Raw genomic sequence first — 19146 nt, 5'->3', positions numbered from 1 at the left:
TAGAGCAGTCCAGCACATAGTATGTGCTCAGGCAATGGTAGCCAACCATATCGTTTCTGACTTGCATTTCCATTGGAAATATCTGTAAGTTACGCACTTACACATATCCATATAAGACTCAGAAAGGTCTTAGTCCTTAGCAAACATTTACCAAAATTTGTTTTCCAGAGGTTAACTTTCAATCTATCACTTCCTTGTGAAATTTGACACATGTTCCAAATTCATCAGGGGTGAGGTGTAGACTGAATTAATGAGATTTTGTTTATCGCCGTAAGGTTAGGTGATACAATAGGTTTTACTTACCCGAGGGAAAGATGGTAACCTGCTTTGTAGCTACTTGTACACCATCTGAAAAAAAAGTGTAACCCTCTCAGCAATATGGGTCTAGAGATGACTTCTTTTCCCCTAATGAGGAGGGTTCACATGCTGGTTCCCAGTCCTGACAGCTGCCTACACACAGCATAAGTCAGACAAGATCACTCTCATCTCAACCAGGAAGGATGCGCTTGAAGAATGAATGCCAAGAAGGGTTTGGGTAGAAACAGCATGGCCAGTGCCCAGGTTTCCCCCCCGCTAGTGTTCATTCCAGCACCAGCATGGCTTTCCCTGAAGAGCAGCTCCACTGGGCACAGAGCAGCCTTGTCGGAAAATGTACTTCGCTGGTGTGAGTTTGTCATCCTCAATGACAGAAGTGTCTGGAGGTGTGTGTTTGCTTTTCTTATGTAACCACAAAATAGCGGTTGGTTTCTCTCTAATAGATAAGGGTGACAGAAGTTGCTGTTGGCTTGAAAATGATGTATGAACTCTAATTCTGAGAATGAACTTAGTGAGTTTAGTCATGACAGACCTAGTTCTTACTTCTTCCCCTCTCCTTTTTCCCAATGCCACCCAACCCCACTCTGTTTTCTCCTTCCTTTGGAGACGCAAAGAAACCAGAGTGGCCTCAGCAGAAAATGTCAGGAAGCGTGCGCCATGCTGACAGCATTTGCAGATGCCTGGGCTCCACCTGGGTGACTTTTTCTTCTTTTCTTTTTAAAAGTAAACACAGCGCATCAATTACGGAGCACGTGGAAATAAGGGACCGGCTTCAAAGGACTGACTGCCTCCCTGCCAGGCGGTTAAAGAGCTGTGCCGTCCCAGGAAGGAAGAAGGCTTTACTTCCCACTCCCGGACTTTTCTTAGAGCCCTGTGGAAAGACCTCTGATGTAGGGAAAGGACAGCTTGGCGCTGGGGATTCCTTCTAGTTCTTGGACCTTCTGAACCCAAGCAGAAAAGAACCCTTTTTAGAAGTTTATTTGGCAGAAACAAGGAAAGGATGTGAACTTGACTTTGAAACACCTTATGCCTTACGGATTGTATACGTGTCCAGTGTGTTCTTAGGAATACCTAAGGAAATTATGATGTAGGTAACCTTTATTACCACCATTCTTTTTAAATAAGGAATTTGAAATGCAGACCAGTGGCCTAGGAAATCCAAGGCAACACGGAGCTGGTCTTCCGACTTCCTATATGCCCCCGTGGGCCGCAATCTAACATTGCAAACTGGGTGGCATAGCTCACCTGACAATCGAGCTGCTGAATTCTGCTCAAGTCCTGCTCCAGGCTTAGAACCAGAGCTGCTTAGGTCTAAAATTACAGATGCTAGTTATTCACATCTCTGTTGTTTCTATCAGTGCTGTCGTCTTCAGGTTTTGTGGCTTCCAGTAAAATGCAAGTGGTTCAAGGAGGAAAGACCTATAATGCATGCTCAGTGACTATTTATTGTGTGAATGTGATTGAACAGATCATTTATATGTTATTCCTGTAACACCTGAATGCAGGATGTCTCTCCAGGATGGCAGGTTTCTGTCTATTAGATACATTAGAATAGCAGAATGTGAGCATAGCCAGCAAACTTGGAAACGATTCTGCACCGGAGGGTGTTGGGGCTCAAATAGACTAGAGAGCTTGATCTCTACTCCCCTGTCTTATCGGCAAAGAAGCTGAGACCCCCAGAGATGGAGTGATTTTCCCAGGGTTGCCAGCTCTTCACTGAGCTTTGTCTTGGCCTCTCATTCTTAGTGCAAACACAAGCACCGGTCCCAGTTAGAAACTCGGCCCCTTTGTGTTGCGCAGGCCCCTGCCTCTGGCAGAGGATCAAGGAACACGGTGACTGTCAAAATGGGGTTGCTTTCCTAGACCTTGAACTTCGTATCGCAGAAATGCCCTTGGGCTCGGCATATTTATAAGTTCGCATCCATATGAACATATCAGATACACTCCAGTGAGTAAGGGAAAAAAATCATTTGAAATTTGAATGTGAATACTTTTTGGAGAAAAGAATAAAGAATGGATATTACTTCATAAGGGAAATAGAAGCTTGGGGGTGACTTTAATATGTAGCATCACCATAAGCAGGATAATTGAAAAGAGAGTGCGAACCAGGAGGTTTCTGATCTCCACCTAAAAGGGAGAAATAGGCTTTTAAAAAAATTTTTTTTAACGTTTATTCATTTTTTTGATAGAGACAGAGCGTGAGTGGGGGAGGGGCAGAGAGAGAAGGAGATACAGAATCCGAAGCAGGTTCCAGGCTCTGAGCCATCAGCACAGAGCCCGACGCAGGGCTCGAACTCACGGACCGTGAGATCATGACCTGCGCTGAAGTCGGATGCTTAACCAACTGAGCCACACAGGCGCCCTGAGAAATAGGCTTTTAATAGGGCAGAAAGTTTTCTGTTTAGTTGTTAAAAAAAATAAAAGTGATAATCAGCAGAACTCAGCCCAGACTTACTAAACTTCATGCCAAACTCACCTAATTTCCTTTTTCATAGGGTTCCCAGACTAGTGAAGTACTAAGCCAGCAAGGGAGCATTTTGATTTCAGTGAGAGGTTTAGCCAGAATGTCTTATAATCCTACTTCTGAATGTACAGAAATGTCGCAGCTCGTGCCAAGGAGTGACAATTCCAGGACTGGGGAGGAAGTGCTATCTCGGGGGTAAATTTCAGTGTAGGAAAGAATCTCCAACCAAATTTAAACTACATTGTACATATAATCTGTCCATTTGAGAGATAGAGACAGCGTGTGAATGGGAGAGGGACAGAGAAGGAGACACAGAATGTGAAGCAGACTCTAGGCTCTGAGCTGTCAGCGCGGAGCTGAATGCGGGGCTCGAACCCATGAACCGCGAGATCATGACCTGCACTGAAGTTGGACACTTAACTGACTAAGCCACTCAGGAGCCCCATATATGTATACGTATACATAAACATACACATACACATACACATACATACACATATGCATATATATGTATATATATAAAGGACTGTGATATATTTAAAGGACTGTGATAGCTAAATGCGTATTTGAATCGGACAAAGGGCTAGTACCCAAAATCTATAAAGAGCTCACCAAACTCCACACCCGAAAAACAAATAATCCAGTGAAGAAATGGGCAGAAAACATGAATAGACACTTCTCTAAAGAAGACATCCGGATGGCCAACAGGCACATGAAAAGATGCTCAACGTCACTCCTCATCAGGGAAATACAAATCAAAACCACACTCAGATACCACCTCACGCCAGTCAGAGTGGCCAAAATGAACAAATCAGGAGACTATAGATGCTGAAGAGGATGTGGAGAAACGGGAACCCTCTTGCACTGTTGGTGGGAATGCAAATTGGTGCAGCCGCTCTGGAAAACAGTGTGGAGGCTCCTCAAAAAATTAAAAATAGACCTACCCTATGACCCAGCAGTAGCACTGCTAGGAATTTACTCAAGGGATACAGGAGTGCTGACGCATAGAAGCACTTGTACCCCAATGTTTATAGCAGCACTCTCAACAATAGCCAAATTATGGAAAGAGCCTAAATGTCCATCAACTGACGAATGGATAAAGAAATTGTGGTTTATATACACAATGGAATACTACGTGGCAATGAGAAAGAATGAAATCTGGCCCTTTGTAGCAACGTGGATGGAACTGGAGAGCGTGATGCTAAGTGAAATAAGCCATACAGAGAAAGACAGATACCATATGTTTTCACTCTTATGTGGATCCTGAGAAACTTAACAGGAACCCATGGGGGAGGGGAAGGAAAAAAGTTAGAGTGGGAGAGATCCAAAGCATAAGAGACTCTTCAAAACTGAGAACAAACTGAGGGTTGATGGGGGGTGGGAGGGAGGGGAGGGTGGGTGATGGGTATTGAGGAGGGCACCTTTTGGGATGAGCACTGGGTGTTGTATGGAAACCAATTTGACAATAAATTTCATATATTTAAAAAAAATAAAATTAAGTAAATGCATATTTGAGGGTTCACAGTCTTCTCTGGAAAGAACTTTGAAGCAATTTGTGATTCAGAGTGCTGAACTTGAGCGAGTGTCCCCAAGGTCAGGGTGTATAACTTTGGACAAAGTCCTCCAAGCTCTAACATGTTACTGTCATTCACTGACGTGTCCTGGAATCCTGGGAAAACAAAGTATTAGGATCAACAGAAGGGAAAACCGGAGGCTCTAATTATCAAATGCACCAATATTTCTCCCCTCGTGCGAAGAACTATAACTTGATGCCTCGCCATGTCACTTTCGATTATTAAAAGTAAATTAAAAGCACTTCCTTTACGAGGTGTTTGGAAACCGTTCAGTTACAAGGTGACAGGCAGCCTAGAATCGGAAGTAGGAGGTTGGGTCTGACTCCAGCTCAGACTTCCCTCCGAGCAGCAAGCAGCGGTGAGGAAACTGCTCGGTCAGACGTGCGTCACCTCGGTGTCAGTGATGTGGCATCACAGCCAAGCAAGGAAATTCTCAGTTTTAGTGCTGCCTGGGTTCTCTGAAACAGAAGCAGCCCCTGGGGAGGAGTCCTGGCTGTAGAGGGCCATTCCCCATGCCCTTCGAACCCAGTCATGCCAACGGTAGTTTTGAAACCGAGGATTTAACATTTCCCAAAGAAACAGCTTCTGTAAGATGCTTCTGGTCTCTCTGTGACGAGGTCATTTCTGTCAGAATGCCATCTTAATCAGAATCTAGCTCGCTTTCCTAGCTTACTGCAGGCCCAGCAAGGAAAGAACCACAAGTGGTGTAGACAGGTTGGGCAGGACTCGCAGACCAATGTCCTGGCTGCCCCCGAAGCTAGCTGTCCCTGGGCCCCAGAGGTGGACACCAGAATAGGCACAGTAGACGTCCTCCCTAGACAAGTTGCTCTTGCTTCAGAGTCTAAGCAGCTCAGCCAGATGAGGGGCATTTCGGCCGGGAACTGAAGGCAGATGGCGGGGGACACTGGCCGGAGCCACGGTCCCGTTCTCACTGCTCTTCGAGGTGACATGTACAGTCCTCCTGGGGAGAGGGCATGCCGGGGAGCCAATCTCCCTCCTTCCTCTCTGCCTTCCTATTTGCACGAAGACCAGATGTTCTGTTTGTGCAACTTTTATGCCATGCCATCAGCAGGGAGGAAGCACAGGACTGCGGAAGCCCCACAGGAAAGCGCGTGGGGTGAGTGGCACCAGGGTAGCGCACCCAGTAAAGGGCAGTCCTGATCTGCTTCCCTGACCGATGTTGCAAAGACAGGAAGTGTGGCTTCATTACTAGGATCCACTCAGGCCAAGGTGCCTCCTGACGGCCCGAGAGAAACGTTAGATGAATAATACCTTGTAATCACCCCTGTGTCTGCAGCAGCAAAGATCAGCCACGGAGGACTCAGGGGGAACCCAGAGGTCTGACAAAGATGTCAATGTAACACAGTCAGATGGAGTTAGAAAGAATTACCTCCAGGGCAGCGCTGAGCTTACAGGAGATCAAACGACCGTGTGTGCTGTCCTAAAAGCGCTCCACCATGATCAGCTGTGCGACCGTGGACAAATGTCCTCACCTCTCTGAGCCTGTTTCCCTCTGTGTGACACAGGGATGAGAATACCAACTGGACTGCGTCACGAGACCTCAACATTCAAATGGAGGAAACGTCTGCGAAATCGTTTTGAGTAAATGGCAGGTTCTGTTTTCCCTTTCCCATTCATTTCCTTAAGGGGCGGACTGAAGCAGAGATTAATGCAACAGCTTACCGCTTTTCCATTCTTTTTAGAACAAAACGAAATGGTGGTTTTAAAAACAAACAAAAGGGAAACAGAATCCCCCACTGCCAAGAGCTGTTCACGAATGTCCCTGGTGAAGGGCCCGGAATACTCAGCCCCTCCCTTCTCCGCACCCGCTGACCCAGGCTCCTGCACCCTGCGCACCTCAGGACCTGCCTCTCTGTCCCGTAAACATGGTCAGGCAGTGGCAGCTTGATCAGTGCTCACTCCACTCTGAGCCCCCGGGATGGGAGATGTTGAGAATTAGGGGCGGGGGTATTTTCAAGATGTTGTGTGTTTCAAGATGTTTCAAGGGTTGGTTGTGTGTTTCAAGGAGGAAAGGGCCGTGGCCCAGAGCTCAGACTTTTGTTTCTTGCAGCCCAAGAGCGTGACACTACTAAGTATGCAATGTGCTTCTTTCTGCTCTGTCTCCCAGACAGAGGAAGACTCCCCAGGCAAATCTGAATTTCAAATGTTTAAACCTCAGGAAAATACCTGCGCCCAGGAGATGGTTCGGTTCATTTTGTGCCATCAGCTCTGGGACGGGAACAGGACGTCGATGCCAGATGCCCCATTTGGTTGCCATTGTCACATCCTCTTTCTTTTCTCATGAGCGGGACAGGGAGGACTGGCTGGTCAGCCTGAAGGTGGGGAAGAGGAAGAAGCAGAGAGAGAGGAGAAGGACTTTGTAGAGTATAATAATAAAATTCTCTTTTGTGATCAGGACAGTTCTCTGTCGTTCAGCCAAGGCTTTTCAGCTATATTCTTGTTTCTTCCTGAAGTCTTGCGAGGTGAGGTATTCTTTAATCTGTATGCTTGGCTGCTGTCACAGAGGCTCCAAATTAACAGCGGTCTAAGCTTGATGGTTGACTTCTCCCCGACCTGAGAATCCGGGCCCCAGCGATCAAGGGCATTGCCAAGGTGATTCAACGCCACCCCTTGTGTATTCTAGCCAGGGGCAGGGGAATCGAAGGGGATGGATGTGGGGGCAGCTCTTAGTCTCTGTGCTACTTGCAAGGTCTGTGCCATCGGCTGCCCTGACCTTCAGATACCCTCTTTTGGAGACCACCAGTGGCATATGTTCCCTGTCTTTTTTTTTTTTTTATGTTTATTTTTAACAGAGACAGAATGTGAGTTGGGGGAGGGGCAGAGAGAGAGGGAGACACAGAATCTGAAGCGGGCTCCAGGCCCCGAGCTGTCAGCACAGAGCCCGACGCGGGGCTCAAACCCACGAACAGCGAGATCATGACCTGAGCTGAAGTTGGATGCTTAACTGACCGAGCCACCCAGGCGCCCCAGCACATGGTCCCCTTCTTGACCTCATCCTCCTTCTCCTCCTGGCTCACCTTCCCTGCTTCCCTTTCCACTGCCCCGTCTCCAGTCCCACCCCCAGCTGTAGTCATCTTTTCCCACTCCACCCCTGCTCTCCATGCTCGGCATCACCTGCCCGGCCCGTCTCCCCCCACTCCTTCCTCTCTCCCCAGAGTCCTTCCCCAGGCCCTTCTTCTCTCCACCCTTGGGCCGTGGGGGCCCCTCAGGTGTCCTGGAGCTGAGCAAGGGCCGGATCCCACTGCTCAGTAAAAACAAAGAGGAGTCTCTGATTGGACTGCCCCAGCTGTCTTAGTGTGTGTTCATAAAACCCCAAATGGGAGGTCGGGACACAGTTCCTAGTAAATCTGTTCTAAATCCATCGTAGGTGGTTTCATGGCACCATTTTGTGCTTCAGGAAACGTGCACATGTGGATTCAGAGTCACGGGTAACATTTCGGTGGGAAAAAGTATACTGTGTGATCTGAACAAGCTACTTGTTCATGGACTTGTGGGCCACTGCTCTCTGCTAAATTAGGAATCCCTATGAGAAGAATTGGAGTGGTCTTGAAGTCAAGAGCTATGGTTTTGTTGTCTAAGCGCTGCCCCAAGACACCTCCTGTAGAGGACACTCCCAGTCAGCTGGTACTAAATGAAAGAAAGACTTGTTCAGTTGCCAGATGTTATCAGGGCCAGGGATCTGAATGGGTGCCAGGTGATACCTGGGGCCAGGCCCACAGAGGCCTTGCCATGGAAAGAGACTAGATATGAAATCAGAGGAGGTAGGCCCCATCACTTACAAGCTCTGCAAACCTGAAGAAAGCCCTAACTTCTGCAGGCATCTGCCTCTCTCCTCTCTGTAATGGGAACCATCCATCCTGCTTTACATAAAGGTTGGAGGGAAAAATTGAGTCACTACAGGCAGCATTTTTCTCTTTTTGCTCATGCAAGATCATTTTCAAAAATCAGAATGGTAAACTCTTCACAAGTAACTGTTTAAAATGACCTAAAACCCAGTCCACCCAGCGATGGCATTTTGATTTAAATCTTCCCCGCCAAGATTTATGCATGTGACTGTAGAGCTCTTTAAATGAGCTCCTTTTTTATATACACACCCACATGTTATAGTTAGTACATCCCTTCTTCAGCTTCACTATATCCTGTAAGTATCTTTATTTTAGGGAATAATGATCTACTGGTTATAAAATATTCCACTGTAGTCGTTTGCCATCATTTATTTCAACAATATCTTATTTTTGGACGTTGAGGCCGGTTAGGCCATTGTTAAGCGATGCCTGACTGGGCATTCTTGTATGTAGACCTTCAAATACTTATCTTAAAGTCATTTAATACACGTTTTCTTCCATAAAGATTGTACAGGTTCCTTATCCAGGCCATTATGGCCAGATCTGTTTCCGAATTTATACTCTCTAAAAGTAATAAAGTTATACACTGTATATTACAAAATATTCCCAATAAACTGCATGTTGTGGGGGAGGACACTAACAGTTAATGTTCAGCATAATAAATAGACCATAAATAGCCCATATCAGGTTTTGCTACTACATTAGTTTGCACTACAGAATTTTTTTTTTTCTATGTTCAGAGCATTTTGGATTTTGGAATGGCAGAGAGGGGATTATGAAGCTGACTAATTTACATTTCTTTTATTTCTAGTGAAATTGAACTTTTTATGTATCTTATTGGCCCTTTATAACATTTGTTCTGTAAAATGCCTGTTCTCGATCTTCGCCTATTGTTTTATTAGGCAAATAAGATTTCACTATTAGGTGTGTCCCCTTTTAGTGATGTTTAATAGCTTTTCACATATTTATCAAATATTTTGCCACATACTTTACAATTATACCTCCCATTTTGTTGTTTTTCTTATACTTTGTTAATGTTTAACACACACACGGTATAGAAATGTATTCCTTTATGGACCTTGTCTCCACAGACAAGGTATGATATTTGATAAGTCTTCCCTGATTACAAAAGATTACATAATTATAATCTACATATCTAGTACTTCTGGTTGTGTAGAGGTTTTATTTCTACATTAATATCATCAATCTATCTGAATTTTATTTTGATGTTAGCTTTAATGTAGGTTTTAGCCAATGGCTACCACCCCATTTATTAAGCAATCCTAACTTTCCCCACTGACATCACCTGCTGTCTTCACTGCACACAAAACTTTCATTAATATTTGGCTCGTTTCAGGACATTCCATTTTGTTCTGACAATCTGTCCAACTATTCTGCCAGTGCCAGATGATGTCTATTATCACATCTTTATTTTTTTTAATGTTTGTTTATTTTGAGAGAGAGCACGAGCAGGGGAGGGGCAGAGAGAGAGGGAGAGAGAGAATCCCAAGTAGGCTCCGCACTGTCAATGCAGAGCCCGACGCAGGGGTCGAACTCACCAACTGCGAGATCATGACCTGAGCCCAAAGCGGATGCTTAACCGACTGAGCCACCCAGTTGCCCCCATTTTAATATCTATTAGGTCTGGGGAGGAAGGAAGAATGAATAGGCTGAGCACAGGATCGTTAGGACAGTGAAACTATTTCGTGTGATACTATAATGATGGGATACCTTATCATTATACTTTTGACCAAACCCAATGAATGCCCAATACCAAGAATGACCCCTAAAGTAAACTATGGACTCTGAGTGATAATGCTGTCAGTGTGGGTTTGTGGATTGTAATTGGTATGCCAATCGGCGGGGGGGGGGGATGTTAATAGTGGGGGAGAATTGGGGGAGGGGACAGGAAGGGTATGGGAAATCTCTGTACCTTCTGCTGAAGTTTGCTATAAATTTAAAACTGCTCTAAGAAATGAAGTCTATAAAAAAAAAAACAACCCTACCCCAAACCTAAACATTGCTTCTGAAATCATAGAGCTTACATTCAAGGGGGGGGGGGGCGTTATACAAAAAGATAAATAGAGAATTAGAGTAGATTGCAATTTAGCGAGTATCGTGGTACAAATGGGTGCCATAGACCAGCGCTGCTCAAACTCTGTGATGAAGAGCCAGTTTTGAAAAACAAAAGCAAGTTCCAGTATCTATCAAGACTAGCAACATGTTCATTACCTTCATTTTTGCAAAGCTATTTGTAAGCTGTCAGGTGCTCGATGCATATTAATTATTTGCCGCTAATCCGTAATGGATTCCTTGTTAAAATGAAGATCCTTCTTCCCTCCACCTTGCCTCCATTGTTCTCCTCTGGAGAACACTGAAATTGCCGTTATGAAATGCGGTGCTGTCCTTTTCAGAGATTGTTGGCTCATATGAAGATGCTGAAGTACATTTCACACAATGGCTCTGATCACACAATAATCTTAAGAGCTCGCTAAAAATTCACTAAGGGAAGTCAAAGCTTGGCATTTGCAAGAGATATATCCCATAATCGAATAGTTCTTTTTTCTCTTTGCCATTGTTTTTTCTTCAGAGAAGCAAGGGTATTAATCTCTTCACATTTCATGTGTGGATGAGAGATACAGAAGACCCCTTTGGGGGGTGCGGAATGAGCAGTCCGCCAGATTCATTCACTCACCGAGTGCCTGGCTCAGTGAGTATATGAGGTTGTTGGGGCTGGTCAAAATTCGCCAGAGTGCCTATATCACAAATAAACCTGAGTGGGTGAAAGGGTCTCACATCTGGTGCGTTAAACTGTCTTTCTGTGTGAGCAGTACTAATACTTTGTGCAAATAAATGAAGAAGGATCTAGGTGGACCTGGGGTATGGTAACACTCCTTCCACTAATTAGACAGTAACTTTGATCTCTTGCCTTAATCTCTCTGAACCTTAATCCCCTTACCTGGTATGAGAGCAGACAGACCATTTGATCACTAAAAGCCCTTTCAGCTCTCAGAAAAATGAACAGATCAGTGAATTTGTTCACTGATTTATTCATTCCTAATTGATTTATCCACTTATTCAAAAGACACTTCTTGCGAGCATGTTATAGGTCCATTGCCATGCTACTTGTGGTCCCCAAATGGGAAGGCAGAAGGCAGCGGAGAGATACGTTGCCCCACGCCTATGCACTCCCTTCTTTCTGTGGGGCTGGAATCGCTGACCTTGGGGGAGCGATGAGAGATGGTGAGAGATGGAGGAGGGAAATCCTCTTGGCTTCACCACATTTAGTGCATTTGGTTAGACCAAGGCTCCTGAAGCCCAGCACTGTGCATTCATTTGTTGGGGGGCGGGGCTGCCCTGCACATTGTAGGTTGTTTGGTAGTATCTCTGGCCTCAACTCACCTGATGTGAGTCGTACCCTCTTCCCAACGTTGGTGACCACCGAAGATGTCTCCAGACATTGCCAGATGTCCCCTGGAGGCAGATTGCCCTGGTTGAGAACCAGTTATATAGAACCATCTAGGTGCCCAGATCCTGGGCAAGTGAGATGAAAAGGACCCAGGCCCAGCCTTACGGAGTTTACGTGAGTACACCCTTCCTCAGACTTCAGTGTGCACCTCCTAAGTGGAACCCTCAGTTTGCTGAGCTCTGCCCACGGAGCTTCTAACTCAAGCGGGTCTGGGTGGGGCTGCAGGGTTTGCATTTCTAGAGTTCCATCATTGGCGCCCATGCTCCTGGTCCTCAGGACCACCCTTGAGAACCTCTGAGCCAGTGTGTTCCTATCTTGCCCGGTAGGTGTGTGTCCACTGCATTATGGCTAACACTATGAATATACTCTACTCACACAGTAAAACTAGTGTTCCCTGAGAGTCAGAGTGGTCTGTGGCTTTTAGAACGGGAAAATAGGGAAGAGTCGGTTAAGCGTCCAACTCTTGATCTCAGCTCAGGTCATGATCTCACGGTTCATGAGTTCGAGCCCCACGTCGGGCTCAGTGCTGAGAGTGTGGAGTCTGCTTGGGATTCTCTCTCTCTGCCCCTCCCCTACTCTGTCTGTCTCTCTCAAAAATAAACTTAAAAAATTAAAAAGTCAAACAAAATGAAAAAATAGACCCTATGTGGGCTATAAACCCACAATCAATTTGACATGTGTCAAGAAGAAAACCAAGTAGAGGATCTCATAAGCTCGAACAGTGACAAATGGTGGTCGATTTTATAAATTAATTTTGACTTGGCTCCGACTGAGCAGATAAATAGGTCAGTTAGTGAGCTAGTGGAGGAACCTAATCATTTTGATGTTCCCATGAATTCTCAGCTCTAACTACAAACGTGCTTTGACAACCCACTCATTCCTAAGTTGGGGACACTTCTCTGTGCAACAAGATGTGGGCGACTCCCTTAGATCCATACGCACACATCCACCCAAGATCATCTGACCCCACTCTGCCTCTTTCTTCTCCTTCTCGTGGTCCCCATCCCCGGTCCACCCCATCCCCTTCTCTGGGAAACTCTTCATGTGATGGGCAGTAATGCAAAGCAGCATTGCCTGTTGTTGGAGGGTTCCCTGTATGTTTATTCTGTGCAGAACTCTTAGTTCGTCTGTGGACTGCACGTTGCCATTTCCGCTTGCTGTGGTCATACTACCAGATACTGTATTTTCTTTGAAAAGTGTCACACACCCTGAGGAGGAAGTGGGGTGTGGTATCAGAGCAGCCCTGGGAGGGCAGGGGTGTTTTGCTACTGGTAATCCCAGGAGTGGGAGCCTATGTTGCCATTTCTTGTCTTCTGAGTCTCTAACGCAAAGCCCATGTTAACTGGCCACATCACTTTATTAACAGGGTAGAAGGGCAAGCAGGTGGAGCCCCGGCTCTCAAAACCTCCTTCTTGGATCCAGAACAATGCTTTGTACAGAGCAGGCAGGTTTAGCAAGTGCTTACTGAGTAATGGTAAACATAAAATGGTGTATGTCGCTTCGTTACTTAGCCAGTAGTTTAGGTGTAGGACATAGTCCGTTGAACAAGTCATCGTCACTGGCAGCTAATTTTCATCAGGGAGACTTTCTCAGGATCCCTTGGGAACGTCCCATGTGATTCCACCAAACACTATCGCAAGCATTTCCCATAAATCCACTCATGTAATCCCCGTAACAACTCTATGAAGTACATCTATTATTTTTCCCATGTTACAGATACGGAAACAGAGACACAAAGAGGTTCACTCATTTGTTGAAGACGGTGCATTTGGAAAAGCTGGCTTTCATGCCATGGCAGTGTCATTTGCCCATCCGTGTGTCTCCATCCTCTGTGTCCACTGGCACATAAAGGCCAGAGGAAGACGGACTGTGTGTCCAAGAATTTCACACTCACCTTCTCAGTCAAGGTGCCCATTGACCCGAGTGCCCTGGGCCCTGGCTCCGATTTGGTACCCTGAGTTGAGGTGGTGTACTTTTCCTCACTGAGCACCTACCTGGCAGGAAGCCCTCTTACTCTAGTGCCTTAGGAAGATTACAAAGTATCCCGTGTCTCTTTAGAGCTAGTGGGTTGCCAAGAAGGGACAGTCACAGAAACGATTGTCTCCGCGCTCCCCCCCAACTTGATTGAGAGGTAACTGACCATCTAAAATCGGATATATTTGAGGTATACAACTTGGTGATTTGAGGTACCTGTACATTGTGAAATATGACCACTGTCAAGCTAATTAACATACCCGTCACTTCATATAGTTACTTTGCGTGTGTGTGTGAGTGTGTGCGTGTGTGGGGGGTGTGTGTGTGCTGAAGACTGTCTTTTAAGAGTAAATCTTGACACAGGGACTGAGCCACAAATTCAGTGTGCCTCATATATGAGGCAGCATCTTTAGACTCAGTAAGTGATTACCTAACTGTGGCTAGAAAATCCTGCCAAGGAGACCAAGTCCCTCCCAACGTTACGTGAAGCAGTCAGCTAGCTTTGTTCTAGACCCCGGCCCTGGAATTCCTCACTCATCCCAATCTGCCATTTCTGACAGTGTGAATGAAGGGAGATTTAAGGAGATGGGAGAGCACACACTGGTGACATCCTGGGGAAGTTACTCAGATCTGCAGCGTTGACCTCGTTTCCGGATGTGAGCTTACGTTGTTCCAAGGAACTTCAACTCCAATTATACTACTTGTTTTTGTTTTTGTTTTTTCACAGCTATGGGGTAGAAAGATCCTTCAACCGCAGGTACTGACAAGGAGAAGCGTCCGATTGGTACCTAAGACAATTAAGCAAGTAGGGCAGCATGGAGGCCTGCTGAGAGTGCCCATGTGGGTGGTTGTAATCGTCCTTCCTAATTAGAGGCTGGGAGAACAGATGGAGACCATTCTATGGGGAAATCTCCATGCTCTCACTTCCTTCCTGACCTAACCTTAAAAGGCATTTTCTAACAAGAAATAATGTGCTAGTTTGGGTGGAGGTGCTTAGCAACCAAGGCTGAAATCCAGACTCTGCTATGTGCTAGCTCTGTGACCTTCAGCAAGCTACTCACCCACTGAAGCCTCAGTTTCTTAGCCGTAGAATGGAGTTGATTATACCCACCTTGTAGACTTGTTGAGAAAACTGAATAGTATGAGCTATCATATATACACTATGGACTCTTCACATACATGTGAATTGTAGGGGGAGCCAATAAATACCTCCACTAGGCTGTGCTGTGTTTGGAACAAATGGAGAGAGCGATCAGAAGTCAGGGAAATGCAAAAAAAAAAAAAAAAAAGAAAGAAAGAAAGAAAAAGTCAACCTGAGGCTGGATTTGGTGGATATGGGCTAAAATATTCAAGTGATAGGTTGGTCTTTGTTCATGGTGTCAGAGGCCACGCTGGACAATGGCCAGTCTCCCAGGACTGAGGCAGATGGGTCCCACCCTGCTTATGGCAGAGAAGAGTGGAGAAACATGTTCTATGAAAGTCCACAGATTCCCCCCAAGGGAGAGAAGAGGCTGGGCTGGGCAGGTGCCATTTACTTATCTAAAACTTACCCATCGGATAAACCACTCCTCTTTCTGTGGGGAGCAGGGAAGGGTTTCTGAATGAAGCAGTGTGTAAGTGAGGTCCTCGAAAAAATGAGAAGGATTAGGGGATGGCAGTTTTTTAAGGGGGGGAGAAGACACAGCATTCCAAACAGAGGGACCAGTTTACATAGCCACCAAGATGGATGGTTGCGATGTACCCAGCAAACAGAGAAGTCAGGATACGACTAAGAGGCATGCTGTGGGGACTGGGAGGTGGTGGCAAGGGGGCAGTGGGAGCCAACATGTAGAGGCTCTGAAATAATGGGTTAAGAAGCCATGATTTAATTCAGCAGGGACTGGGACAGTTTTCTTGAGTATCGGTATAATTTGATCAGAGCTAAGCTTTAGTGGACAATGTTCATGTCACACATTAAAATTAGTGTCAGGGGGCACCTGGGTGGCTCAGTCAGTTAAGCATCCGACTTCAGCTCAGGTCATGATCTCATGGTTCATGGGTTCAAGTCCTGCATCGGGCTCTGTGCTGACAGCTCAGAGCCTGGAGCCTCTTTTGAATTCTGTGTCTCCCTCTATCTCACTGCTTCTCCCCCATTCATGCTTGCTCGCTCTCTCTCACTCACTCTCAAAACTAAATAAACATAAAAAAATTTTAAATACTAAGAAAATTTTAAAAAATAAAATTAGTGTCAGAATATGCACAATGACATCCCAGGTGGCTCATTTTCTATATTTCGATCTTTGTTTTGTTTCTACATTATTTTTGGTTATATTAGTTATATTCTGCTGGGGATGTCACAATAGAATACCACAGATGGGGGGGGGAGCTGTCATGTGTCTGGCGGCTGGACATCCAAGATCGCGGTGTCCTCAAAGTTGGTGTCTGATGAGAGCTCTCTTCACCTTCCCACTGTGTCTTTACACCATGAAGAGAAAGAAATCTCTGGTGTCTCTTCTTCTTCTTACAAGGACACTATCCTATCGGATTAGGGTCCTGCCCTCACAATCTCATTTAACCTTAGGTAAATTAATTAGGGTCTCAACATGTGAATTTGTGGGGGACACAGTTCAGTCGCTAGCACTTGAAGGAGGGGGTGTCTTGTTAATGTTTTTAGGTAGGCGGGCAGTACCAGCTCTGTTAACAAATCCCCTTCCTGACCATTTCTAACAGCTGGTGGAATGTTAGGCTTACATTCTTTGGTCTTTGCAGCTCATGCTCTAGGGATTATTTTAAAATATTATCTTCAGGTCATGCTTCTTTTTTTTTTTCTTGGTCCCCAAAAATATGGAACACTTCACGAATTTGCGTGTCATCCTTGCACAGGGGCCATGTTAATCTTCTCTGTATCGTTCCAATTTTAGTATATGTGCTGCCGAAGCGAGCACCAGGTCATGCTTCTTATTCTAATTCACTTTTGAGACCACATGTGTGGCCAAGAGGCTGATATTTATTTTTTCTTCCTTTTTTTAAAAAATGTTTATGCATTTTTTGAGAGAGAGAGTGTGTGTGAGCAGGGGAGCGGCAGAGAGAGAGGGGACAGAGGATTCGAAGCGGGCTCTGAGCTGACAGCAGTGAGCCAGATGGGGAGCTTGACCTCACAAACCACGAGATCATGACCTGAGTTGAAGTCGGACGCTCAATTGACTGAACCACTCAGATGCCCCACGAGGCTAATATGTAATCTGACTCTTTTTATTATATTGTACTACTTTGTAGAAGTCTTAGTACCAGGGTAAAATGCTTTTCATTTGATGGTTCTCTTATTACCACCTTTCTTCTCTGCCCATTTCCAGGCAAGTAATTCTTAATTTGTAGGTTATTTTCTACAGCAATCACTTTTACCCGAGAAACCTTTCTATCTGTAAAGAGATGTAAAAGCTACAGATGTCACTTCATTTGCCGACATCTGCCTGGTGTTTAATTCCCCAAACTTGGGCTTAGGTGACCCACTTGGAAACTATTGAGTGCTTTTTGTCCTATTCCTGGGTTGACTCCAGATTCGGTTGTGTTCTCTCTTCTACATGTTTGAGGTTTTGCTGTTTCTGTGAGACTCTCCCTCTGTCACCGAGATACCTCCTGCTAGGTTATAACAATACAGATGCTGTCCACGCTTTTGTTTTTAAATAAAGAAGTGTATGGGCACCTGACTGGCTTGGTCAATTGAACATCTGACTTCGGCTCAGGTCACGATCTCACAGTTCATGGGTTCGAGCCCCACGTCAGACTCTGTGCTAACAGCTGGGAGCCTGGAGCCTGCTTCACATTCTGTGTCTCCCTCTCTCTCTCTGACCCTCCCCTGCTCGAGCTCTGTCTCTCTCCCCACCCCACCAAAAATTAAAAACATTAAAAACATTTACATAAAGATATGTATGCTCATTCCTATTTCACATGCTGCAAAGAAAGAGAAGTCTTATTTTTTGGTTTTGTGTTTTGTGTTTTTTTTTTTTTTTGCTGAGGAGAGTATATAGAACTTCTGTTGCTTTCTATTTCTGTGCAACTTCTCCTCGGCTTTTGTTATGTGGTGGCAATCCTTAACATCACTGTGAAAGCATTTGGCAGGTTTGAGTTGTGGTAGGTGAGTCAGTGTGGGTAAGTAGGTGAGTCAGCACCCAGGGAGTCCGGAATTCTCAGTTCAGCACTTGAGGTCTATGACCTTAACCGTGCCGCTGAGCAATGATATTGTCCATCTGCTGGCTTCGAAGCTACCTGCTAAAGACAGATGAGATCATGCTTAAAGGGGAAAACATTGAGTCATAAGAGTAAAGATTCTCTGCAAATTTAAAGTACATATTATGAGATTTCGCAGCTGAGATAGCAAAAACACAGAAGATTGGATAGGCATCCTGACTGTCCATCATGATAAGTGCTCGCGTTGGGATGACTCTATCACAGGGTAATAAGTGCTCTAGGAGAGATACATGTGGGTTTTTATGGGATTTCGGTGGCAGAGTGCAGAGGGAGGCCATATAATTCAGCCAAGATGTGCTTCTAACAGACGGTCTCTACTTTTCTTCCTGCCCATTTTTGGTACAAACTAATAAAGTCAGTAGAGTCCCTTGGAAAATATATCAGAGTTGCAATAATAATCATAACAGCTAACATTTTTGAGTTTACTCTGCGCCAGCCCCGTCATAAGCGCCTCCGTGCATTTGCCCATTCCGTCCGTGTAGCCCTTTGAAATGAGTGATGGTATTATTACCCCTTTCCAAATGAGAAGACAGGCTTAGGGACACTAAATAACTCCTGCAGTTGAGTCCATAATGGCGTCGGGTCTTTGTAACAATGCCTGGGATATTTCTCTCGTATCGACTTCCTCTAATAGTGCCTGCTGCTTGATTGGACCACACCATACCCTTGCAGGTTAAAATATATACATAAAAGCATGAAGATTAAGAGATTATATAAAGCATTGCTTTTGAAAATCAAGTTCCTTAGCAAAAATGCACTGAGCATCTACTACTTATCAGACAGAGGGATCAGCCCTGGAGGTGCGTGAATGACTAAGACTTGGTCCCCGCTCTCAGAGCCCGCAGTCTGCTTATTTGGGAAGACCAGTGTGACCCAATATATCTAATAAAGTGTTAAAGGGAAATCTGGCAGTGTGAGCACCAGATCTCCTCCCCAGTCCCACGAAGCTGACTGGAATGTCCAAAGGAATGTGGCAATAGAGAAAACCCTTTATCACAACTTGGGTCTCCTAGTAAGGCACCCACATGCACTGATTCTGGAGGGGTCTTGCTAGATGAAACCAGAAGGACTTCTATGGTTTGAGTGACAAACATGGTACCTCAAAGATGAAGCAGGAGAAATCCTGGTGGGGCTCTGCTGTGCCCCCCAAATTTGGAGGCTCAAGAGAAAGAGCATGGGAGTGACAGCATCTACCCCACTGGGAAATGGGAAATGACAGAGCCACGGCAAATAAATATGGCAGGTGCTGTCTGAAAG

The 19146-nt window shown here is 45.4% G+C and overlaps 1 protein-coding gene and 1 non-coding gene across 3 annotated transcripts in view; one reads left to right on the top strand and one right to left on the bottom strand.

Annotated features, from left to right (window-relative positions):
- Nucleotides 1-19146, top strand: part of PRKCQ (protein kinase C theta) — a 184107-nt gene that overhangs the window by 29185 nt on the left and 135776 nt on the right. The gene's annotated exons all lie outside the window — the stretch shown is intronic.
- On the bottom strand, nucleotides 16480-16586 carry LOC113603755 (U6 spliceosomal RNA). Its single transcript, XR_003425442.1, has one exon. It is a non-coding gene; the product is annotated as a U6 spliceosomal RNA (small nuclear RNA).

This window comes from Acinonyx jubatus, chromosome B4 (assembly GCF_027475565.1).
Source record: "Acinonyx jubatus isolate Ajub_Pintada_27869175 chromosome B4, VMU_Ajub_asm_v1.0, whole genome shotgun sequence".
NCBI lineage: Eukaryota > Metazoa > Chordata > Mammalia > Carnivora > Felidae > Acinonyx > Acinonyx jubatus.
Note: the sequence above shows the minus strand (reverse complement) of the source record. Positions and strands in the feature narration are given on the sequence as shown.